We start from the raw sequence: 10,761 nt of genomic DNA on the forward strand, positions 1-10,761 counted from the left end.
TTCTCTAGGATCCGATCAACCTTGATCTCCTAAAGGAACTAAACAAACTGTTTATCAAAGAATTGTTTACAAGAGATTTGCTTCTAAAAAGCTAATAGTAAACACAATGAATTTCAGATGAAAGAAAGCTTAGAATATTTTGAATATGTCTTGCGCGTATATGTGTTTCTTTTTCTCTAGCCGCTTCTTTCAATCCTCAGCCTCTATATATACTCCAAGGATTAGGGTTGAGCGTTGCATGGGAAATGCTACCGTTGGAGGGCAGTTCTGGAAAATCCAGCTTCTGCTGTGGCTGAGAACGTTAGGTAGGTCGTCAGGAAGGTACACTTGCTTTTGTACTTGGATAGCGACTTGACCTTTTAACCTAGGAGACTTCTGATCAGGGGAATACTTCATATTGGAACTTGTGAAGCCGGTTGATCAGAGTCAGAGGGAAAGCACAGATCCTCTGACCATTGTATCTTCTGATTCTGAACTCAGAGGGAAGAACATGGCCTTCAGAGTTTCTTGCTTCTGGACTTCAGAGTTTCCACTATTCAGCTTCTGGATCTTCAGAGTCTTCTACACCATCAGAACATCTGAACCTTCAGTGTTTCTTGGTTATCAGAACTTCTGGATCTTCAGAGCTTCTAGCGACTGAGTCCACATCAGAGTTTGTATAGCTTCAGAACTTCTGAAGCTTTTCCACTGTTCATACTGAACATGGTGAATGCGAAAGCGTTGCTTGGGTTACCCTTTATACACAGTGCTTCTGATTTGTGTGAGATTGAGTTGAGGTCAGAGCCTGTAAATAGCACACTCAGAAAAACACGTTAGAGTACCACAATTGTTCATATCAAAAGGTTAACTTGTAATCATCAAAACATAGAGTTGTACTACTAGATCAAAACTTGATCTTACAATCTCCCCCTTTTTGATGATGACAAAACTAAGATTTTTGATGAACAATTCTTAAACATTAAACTGAATTCACTCAGAGTTTAGAGATATAGAATAAGACTTATCCTGATGTGAATAGTTTATCTTGCTCATTCTGAATTCAAGTCACTGCTTGATTCTGAGCTTAGCTCCCCCTGAATCTAATACTTGATGAAAACGTTAGTAAAGTCTAGATTCTGAGCTAAAAAATATAAGAGTTCAGAGTGAAAAGCTTATGACATAGATGAAAAACGAATAATCAGAGCGCATAAGTGATCAGAGTCAGGGACAAGGTATCAGAGTCTTGGGTATCAGAGTCAACTTAGAATCACTTCAGAAGAAGTGAAATGTATTCCTTGTATTTGCCCAGTGACACATCTATGGTCATGAAGGTGGAACTCTTAAAATCTCCAAAAGAAAAATAAGTCACACTAACACATCTTACAAATCAAAAACTGGGTTTACTCCCCCTTTTTGTCATAAGCAAAAAGCTTGGGGTGTGAAAAACTTAGCTTGAAGTACAAGGTACTCCCCCTTAGAGAAGGTCTAAGTTTAAAAGAAAATGAAAACGATGTAAGAATCAGAGTTAGGCGAAAATAAATAGAAGAGTTAATGCAAGAGATGAACGTTTACCACCGGTCAAGTGAGTAAATAGAAGGGTCAGTTACCAAGAACTTAACCTCGAGAAACTGTAAGAGCATTAACTTTCAGAGAGAAAGTGAAGCCTATAAAAAGCGTTGGAGAGAAAGGTAAGCTTCACACCTCGAATAATTTTCAGTAAGAAAAAATGGCATCATACAACGTAGTACTAGAAGAGCTGAGGAAGAAGGCCTTTGAAGAGGACTTGTTCCTGAACATCAGGCATCCAGAGGGTGCAACTACCATCGCGGAGCTGACACGGACACTGCTGGAAGAGGACCTGCGTCCAGAGTTGGAGAGAGACCTGAAGGAATTTCTTGCCTTCGTGGAGGAGGTGCAAGAACTCAGCCGGCTTGAACTCAAGCTGCTGGAAGAGAAAGAGAGTTTGGAAGAGAAGCTCAAGACTTCAGAAGAGATTCTGGAGAGGGATGAGCTAAAGATCAGGCTCAGCAACATCCAGCATGTACTGGATCGTCTGGAAAAGGATAGGTCAGAGCAGCGCCAGGAGTGCAGAAGAATGAGGAGGGATCCTCCATTCTAGATTATATGATGTAAAGAAATATGATGTAAACATAGAATTATGAATAAAAAAGACTTTTGCAAACATATGTGACATAAGTATATAGATATATATGCATATATAATCACAAACGAACAAAAGAGAATAAATAAATAAAAAGAAACAGAGTTTAACAAAAGGAAAACAAAGTTAACGAAAAAGAAGAAAAAGAAGAGATCCTAAAAACTAAGGTTTGTCAGTGCGTCTCAGAAGTTCCATCATCATTTGCTTCATCTCAATCAGCATGGATTCATGAGTGTCAAGACGTTGTTCCATGATGTCGAGTCTGGAAGAGCTTGGCTGAGAAGAACTGGAAGGAACATTCTGAGCAGCTTGAGGATCTGGAATGGAAGCAGAAGCAGCAGGAGTAAACACAACTGGTGCAAGTGCTTGGCATCTAAGAGCTTCAGCCTCAGCTTCAAGTCGCTCTGCCTCAAGTCTGGCTTGTGCAGCTTGAGCTGCTGCTTGACGTGCAGCTTCTTCTGCTTGTTCTTTCTTTCTCTTGGCTTCTTCAATAGCTTCAAGAAGCTTATTTCTCTGTTCTAGTTCATGAAGAGCCACCCTTCTAGCAAACCTTTGCTTTGCAGCCTCAATGCTCTGACTGCCCTCTGCATGCAGGAGCTGCATCATAATCGGAACTTGAGCCACTAGCCAAGTGCTCAGATTGTTCCACTCATCAGCCACATTTTCAGCATTCTCACTGAGATCAGTCTGACCGTGCACATTGCGGAGCCTCAAGGAGGCTTCATGATAGAAGATATTGATGCACTCAGAGAGAGATGTGGGTTGAAGGTGAGTATAGGGAATTATGGAGAGGTTGGGTGCAGGAGAGGCTGGGTGATTGCTGCTATGAGCTTCAGAGGCACCTTGTGGAGAACCAATGTTAATCATGGGAGCATTGGGTTCAGAGGTTCCAAGGTGAGGGTCTGAAGTTTCAACCAGAGGGTGAGGTGATCTAACCGAGGATTGGTTAGACACTGATTGTTTGGGTTCAGGGTCTGGTTGAATGAGCTCTTGTTGGTCAGGGACAGGGTGAGCTTGTTGAACTAAGGGGTCTGCCTCTTGGATAGGATTGGCGAAGATAGGTTCATCTGGGTCAACTAGACGTTCAGGTCTAGGGCCAGGATATCTCCTAGGGCTTGGACAGGTAAGGTAATACTCTTCCAAGGCAGACACCTTTTCTTTTCTAACCTCCATGAATTTTCTAATTGATTCAGAGTTATTGGAGGGAGAAGAATCAACAACATTGATTGGGAAGGATACAGGTGTAAAGGCTGTTGAAGAGTCTGTATCCGTGGTTCTGGCAGCAGGACGTGCTGATGCTCTGGGAGCAGAGTGATCAGACGTTCTGGGTTGTGGTTCTGTTTGGTTGGGCTCGGGTTGTTCATGGATGATTGGTTCAGAGGATAATGGGTCGTATGGAATGGTGAGGAGAGATGTTGGTTCTTCTGACCTAGAGGGTTGATTCTGAAGCAAATTCCAGAGGGGTGCTTCAGTAGGAGAAGGTTGAAAGAAGGAAGATCTTGGGGAATGTGGTGGAGAGGTGGTTTGTTCGGCTGGCTGGGATTCAGGAATAGGAGTGAGGGGATTTGAGGAGTGTTGAAGCAAGGCAGAAATAGGAAGTGCATCAAATAAATTCAAATCATCATCAGAAGCAAGTGCAGGCTTACTTGAATGTGCTGATGATCGAGTCACTCTGGCAGAAGGTTCAGTCCTTCTGACCACTGCAGCAGCTGGTTCCACCCGAGTAGGCTTCACCACGATTCTGACCTTCTTCTGCTTCTTCTTTGGAGGACCATCCTCACTATCACTATCGTCACCATCATCAGGCTTTCTCTTTGTCTTCTTGACCAGAGGGACATCAGATTCTTCAGAGGATTCTTCCAGAACCATCTTCCTCTGAGCTTTCTTCTTGGGAGGAGAAGGAAACTCTGGAGCTGGCGGCAGTCTGCTGAAGAAATCATCAAGATCAATTTCGAATCCTTGAGCCCTGAGGTCTTCAACATAGCATCTGATGGCTTCAGGATTGTCTGCTTGAGTCCACAGTGGGTAGTCATTCAGAGGCATCCTTCTTCCTCTGATCTCAAAAGATGTGTCTTCATGAGCAGGAGCAATCTTCTTCTGGACCAAACCCATCTTCTTCAGAGAGTTGACAGTGAAGACATCGCTAACAATTGTGCTCAAGTCCTCTGTGCAACCAGCATTGATCAAATCTTGCACCAAGTTGCTTTCAATGAGAAAGTCTGAGAGCAGCCTCCCAAAAGGGATATATTTGATTGCAGACTTGATAGAGGCGGTGGTGCGAGACTTCCTGATGCATTCCTTCAAGTAGGAGAACAGGAAGTAGGGAAGGCAGATCTTCTCCTGATCTTGGATGAAGAACAACATCGCCTTCTGGTTGAAGTTGATGTAGTCTGGAGAACTGCCCTTCGGTCTCTGGTTTATGCAGTTGAGCAGGATCTTGTGCCAGATCCTGAGTTTGGGGTGAAGGTCCATCACCTTGTAACTTGTCTTGCCCGGTTTGAAAGTGGTGTACAGGGCCTGGTTGGTTTTGTCTTTGGTGCTGGGTTTCAGCTTCGACTCAGTGAATTGGAATCGAAACCCATAAGCAGTGTCTGCACCTAGCAGATTCACGAATGACTTCTCCGTGATGATGATCTTCCTGCCAAGAATATGAGATACCACTTGAGTATCATAGCAGTCGGCGTGCTTCCAGAATTCCTTGACCAACTTCTCATACACCGGTCCTCGAAGTCGGTTGAAGTAGTTTCCCCAACCTTGAGCTTGGACTTCAGGACGAAGATCAAACCCATTTGCAGCCAGGTTGTCGAGGTCGAATCTCCATTCTGCCAGGACTTGGAGTTCCTCAGGAGCAAATACGCAGTGAACGGCACAGCCCCGTTCTGCAATTGGAACAATCTGCTCTTGAGCTTGAACTTGTTCTTGTGCCGGGTTCTCAGAGCCCCTTTGACCCGTTGCCATACCAACTACCATGTGAGGGAACTGAGGTGCATCTGCAGTAGATCTTCTGGTTTGTCTCACCATTTTGAAGAGGTTGAAGGTTTGAGGTAGAAGATGAAGTTTGAAGGATGAAGAGAGATCGAGAGAGAAATCAAGAAAGAGGCGGTTTTGAAAAGCAAAGAGTGCGAGAGTGAAAACCGGAAGTGAACGAGAACGTGTGTGTATAGTGGGTTTTATCAAATAACCGTTGTTGATTCAAAAAGCACTTTAAGATCAACGGTTGAAAATTAAAGATAGATAGTAACAGTAAAATACACAATCACACACAGGAGATAAGCATATCTACACGCAATCATAACAGACTGTCACACGGGCACAAGGAATTACGCATCAGAAATTCTGACACACGTGTTGTTGTCTCAGCTTCAGAGTCAGTACCAGTGGGCACACACACTCTGATTGAGTTACCTTCTGGACTAGACATCTTCTGATCAAGAAGTATCATAGTCAGAGGTTCTGATCCATCTTCACTCTGGACAAAAGTCCATGTTTAGATTTTTCAAATAAAATTAAATCTATCCTCTGCTAAGGGCTTTGTAAAGATATCTGCCCATTGATGGTCAGTATCAACAAACTTCAGAAGAAGTACGCCCTTCTGTACATAATCTCTAATAAAGTGATACTTTACCTCAATGTGCTTTGCCCTTGAATGCAAGATAGGATTCTTACTCAATGAGATTGCAGCAGTGTTATCACAATAGATTGGGATATTGCTCTCAAGGATCTGATAATCCTCCAGCTGATGTTTCATCCAGAGCATCTGAGTGCTGCATATTGCTGCTAAGATATATTCTGCCTCTGCAGTTGATAGTGCAATGGTTGATTGCCTCTTGCTTGCTCATGAGACTAGATTGCTTCCCAGAAATTGACAATTTCCAGAAGTACTTTTTCTCTCTGTTCTATCTCCAGCATAATCAGCATCACAATAACCTGAAAGCTTATACTCTGATGTTTTCTTATACATCAAGCCAAGGTTAGTGGTGCCTTTCAAATACCTTAGGATCCTCTTAACAGCAGTTAAGTGGGTTTCCCTTGGATCTGATTGGAAACGAGCACATAAGTGAACACTAAATAATATGTCTGGCCTAGATGCAGTTAAGTATAGAAGTGAACCTATCATTCCACGATAGAGCTTCTGACATACTTTACCACTTTTATCTTCTTTCTCCAAAATGCATGTAGGATGCATTGGAGTCTTGGCCACTGTAGATTCCAGCATATTGAACTTCTTCAGAAGTTCTTTAGTGTACTTGCTCTGATGGATATATGTTCCTTCTGGTGTTTGATCAACTTGTATTCCCAGAAAGTACTTTAATTCTCCCATCATACTCATCTCAAATTCAGCCTGCATCATCTCAGAAAATTCTTTGCATAGAGATTGATTAGCAGAACCAAATATAATATCATCAACATAAATTTGCACAATTAAGATATCATCTTTATAAGTCTTGCAAAAAAGAGTTGTATCTACTTTACCCCTTACAAACTCATTCTCCAGAAGGAATGAGCTAAGTCTCTCATACCATGCTCTGGGAGCTTGCTTCAGACCGTAGAGTGATTTCTTCAATTTGAACACATGGTCTGGTTTCTTTTCATCTTCAAAACCTGGGGGTTGATGAACATAGACTTCCTCTGAGATATAACCATTTAGGAAGGCACTCTTTACGTCCATCTGATGTAGAACTATGTTGTGATTTACTGAGAAGGAGATCAACAGTCTGATTGCCTCCAGTCTTGCTACCGGAGCAAATGTTTCAGTGTAGTCTATTCTTTCCTGCTGGCTGTAGCCTTGAGCAACTAGCCTTGCCTTGTTTCTGACTACATCTCCTTTCTCATTTAGCTTGTTTCTGAATACCCATTTCGTTCCAATAACATGGACATTCTCAGGCTTCTTCACTAAGCTCCAAACATCGTTCTTGGAGAATTGATTTAATTCTTCTTCCATGGCCAGAATCCAATCCTTGTCCTGAAGAGCTTCATCTATGGACTTGGGTTCAATTAAGGACACCAATCCTTTCAGACTCAGCAAGGTCTCTTCAGAGGGTCTGAAGGCAGATCTGGTTCTGACTGGTTCATCTTTGTTGCCCAGAATTAATTCCTTAGGGTGAGCTGCAGTGATTCTGCTCTTCTTCAGAGTTTGTGAGTTAGAGGGACCAGCTTCTTCCTCTGGTTCATCTTCCTCTGGCTCAACTTCCTCTGGAGCTTTGCCTTTGTCAGAAACATTAATGCTTAAATCTGCAAACTTTTCAACTAGCTTTGACTGGTCAGAGTCAAGCTTATCATCAAATCTAACATGAATAGATTCTTCAATAGTCTTAGCATCAGTATTATAAAATCTAAAACCTTTAGATCTATCAGAATAACCAAGTAATAGACACTTAGAAGACTTAGCATCAAATTTATGCAATCTATCCTTAGTATTGAGAACATAACAAACACAGCCAAAAGGATGAAAATAAGAAATGTTGGGTTTTATGTTCTTCCACAATTCATAAGGAGTCTTATTCAGAATTGGTCTCACAGAGATTCTGTTCTGAATGTAACATGCTGTATTTACTGCCTCTGCCCAAAAGTGCTTAGCCATGCCAGTTTCTTGGAGCATGGTTCTAGCCAACTCCTGAAGAGTTCTGTTCTTCCTCTCAACAACACCATTTTGTTGAGGAGTTCTGGGACAAGAGAAATCATGTGCAATTCCATAGGAATCAAACAGACTCTCAAACTTGTCATTCTCAAACTCTCCACCATGGTCACTTCTGACACGCACAATCCTACAAGCCTTCTCTTTTGCACTTGAGCAATGAAGGTAGAGAACACAGCATGAGACTCATCCTTGCGGGTTAGAAACTTTACCCATGTCCAGCGGCTATAGTCATCAACGATAACCATCCCATATCTCTTGCCACCTATAGACTCAGTTTTCACTGGTCCAAACAGGTCGATATGCAGAAGTTCTAACGGCCTTGAGGTTGAGACAACATTCTTTGCCTTGAAAGGGACTTTTGTGAATTTGCCTTTCTGACATGCTTCACAAAGAGCGTCTGAAGCGAACTTCAGATTGGGTAAGCCCCTGACAAGGTTTAGCTTGCTCAGCTGAGAAATCTTTCTCATACTGGCATGCCCTAACCGTCTATGCCATACCCACTGCTCTTCATTAACAGACAGAAGGCACTTCACATTCTGAGCCTCCAACTCAGATAATCTAATCTTATAAATGTTGTTCTTCCTCTTGCTGTTAAACAGAACAGAGCCATCGATCTGACTTACAGCCCGGCAGGACTTTTGATTGAATATAACATCATAACCCTTGTCAGCTAATTGACTAATAGACAATAAGTTATGTGTTAAGCCGTCTACCAATAAAACATTATCAATGCATGGACTACTATCTACACAAATAGTGCCAGTACCAATAATTTTACCCTTTTCATTTCCTCCGAAGCCAACTTCGCCTCCAGGCTTAAGTTTCAGCTCTCGGAACATACGCTTTTCTCCCGTCATGTGACGCGAGCATCCACTGTCCAGATACCATGATTGGTGTTTCAGTGGAGCTATCAAGGATATCTGCAACATAGATAATCTTGTCCTTAGGTACCCACTTTCTGGGTCCTCTTTTGTTAGTTACCCCAGAGGTTCTGATCACCATGGGTGTCTCAACATAATATTTTAAAGGAATATTTGCATGATATTTAGTCATAGAGAAAGATCCCTTTTTAAGAGGGTTTTTAGCAATTTTAGCAGGTACAGGATCAGGCAATATGGTACCAGAGGGAACAAAGCATTCATACAAGGATTTAGCTTTAGACACAGAAGGCTCATTTCTAATTGGTTTAGAATAGCCAATGCCATGCATTCCATTTCTGCTTACGCCATAGATCATTGAAGCCATTAAGCTTCTATCCACGCTTTTAGCTAGGAATCTTTGAAAAGACTTTTCATACTTAGATTCATTTCTACAATCAGAGGCATCACAGGCAACAATTTCTTCTAACTTAGCAATCTGGTTCTTAAGCACAGAGTTAGAATTTACCAAAGCATGATTTTCATTTTTCAAATCAGAAATAATTTTCTCATGTTTAGAAGGAGTCTTGGAGACAGCAGATAAGTTCTTTTTCAACTTTTTATGCTTAGACAATAAAGAGTTATACTTATCCATGATATCAGACAAAGCATGTTTCAGTTCAGAGGTAGAGAAAGAAGCAAATACCTCATTTTCATCGTCTGAGTTAGGATCTCCTTCTGATTCTGAGTCAGAGTCAACAGCTTCCTTTGACTCTGCTTCCTTGTCTTTGACAATTGCCATGAGTCCTTGGACTTCACCATCAGAGTCAACATCCTCTGACTCTGATTCATCAAATGTCACCATCAGACTCTTCTTCGTCTTGAAGTGCTTCTTTGGCTTCTTGTCTTTCTTCAACTTTGGACAATCACTTTTGTAGTGCCCAGATTCTTTGCACTCAAAACATGTGACTTCCTTGATTGAAGACTTCTTCTGGCCTGAGGACTCATACTTTCCTTTTGCCTTTCCAGAGCCTTTGAACTTGCTCTGCCTGTGCTTCCAGATGCGGTTGAGTCTCTTGGAGATCAGAGTCAGCTCATCTTCATCAGAATCTTCTGATGCTTCTTCAGATTCTTCTTCTTCAGCTTGAAGAGCCTTTGACTTCTCAACCTTAGCCTTTTCAGATTTGGATTTCAAGGCTATGGACTTTTTCCTCAGATCTTGCATCTCTGAGCGTTTCAGCTCATGGCATTTCAAAATGCTGATAAGTTCTTCTAAACTCATATTCTCAACGTCTCTCGTGAGCTCTATTGAAGTCACCAAAGGCATCCAACTTTCAGGAAGACACCTGATGACCCTTATGACATGATCTTTTGTTGTGTAGCTCTTGTTGAGAGGTCGTATGCCAGCTACAAGCAATTGAAATCTGGAGAACATTTCTTCAATGGACTCATTTGGCTCCATGATGAAGGATTCATACTTTTGGATCAAAGACAATGCCTTTGATTCTTTGACTTTCTTGTTTCCTTCATGAGACATCTTCAGAGATTCAAAAATGCCTTTAGCAAACTCACGATCTGTAATCTTCTGGTACTCCTCATAGGAAATAGCACTTAGAAGAATTGCTCTTGCTTTGTGATGTTGTGAGTACAGCTTCTTTTGATCTGCAGTCATCTCTGACCTTGGGATCTTCTTGCCATCTGCATCAACTGGACGCTCATAGCCATCCACAATAATATCCCAGAGATCTGCATCGAAACCCAGAAAGAAACTTTCCAGTCTATCTTTCCAATATTCGAACCTTTGACCATCGAACATAGGAGGCTTTGCGTTGTAACCATCTCTTTGAGTTTCACTGGTGGTGGCAGCCATTGTTTTTCACACCGGCCCGGATCACTGAACACTGTTAGGTGTGGTAATCAGAACTTGCGCTCTGATACCAATTGAAGGTATGAAAAACGGTAGAAAGGGGGGGTTTGAATAACGTTTTCAGAACAAAACTTCCACCTTAAAGATTTTGACAAATCTTTCGAGAACTTAAGTGCTAAAGATAAGAGATAGAAAAGCACACAAGGATTTTATCCTGGTTCACTTGATAAATCACTCAAGCTACTCCAGTCCACCCGTT

The sequence above is a fragment of the Lotus japonicus genome, chromosome 3 (genome assembly GCF_012489685.1).
Source record: "Lotus japonicus ecotype B-129 chromosome 3, LjGifu_v1.2".
In the NCBI taxonomy this organism is placed as follows: Eukaryota; Viridiplantae; Streptophyta; class Magnoliopsida; order Fabales; family Fabaceae; genus Lotus; species Lotus japonicus.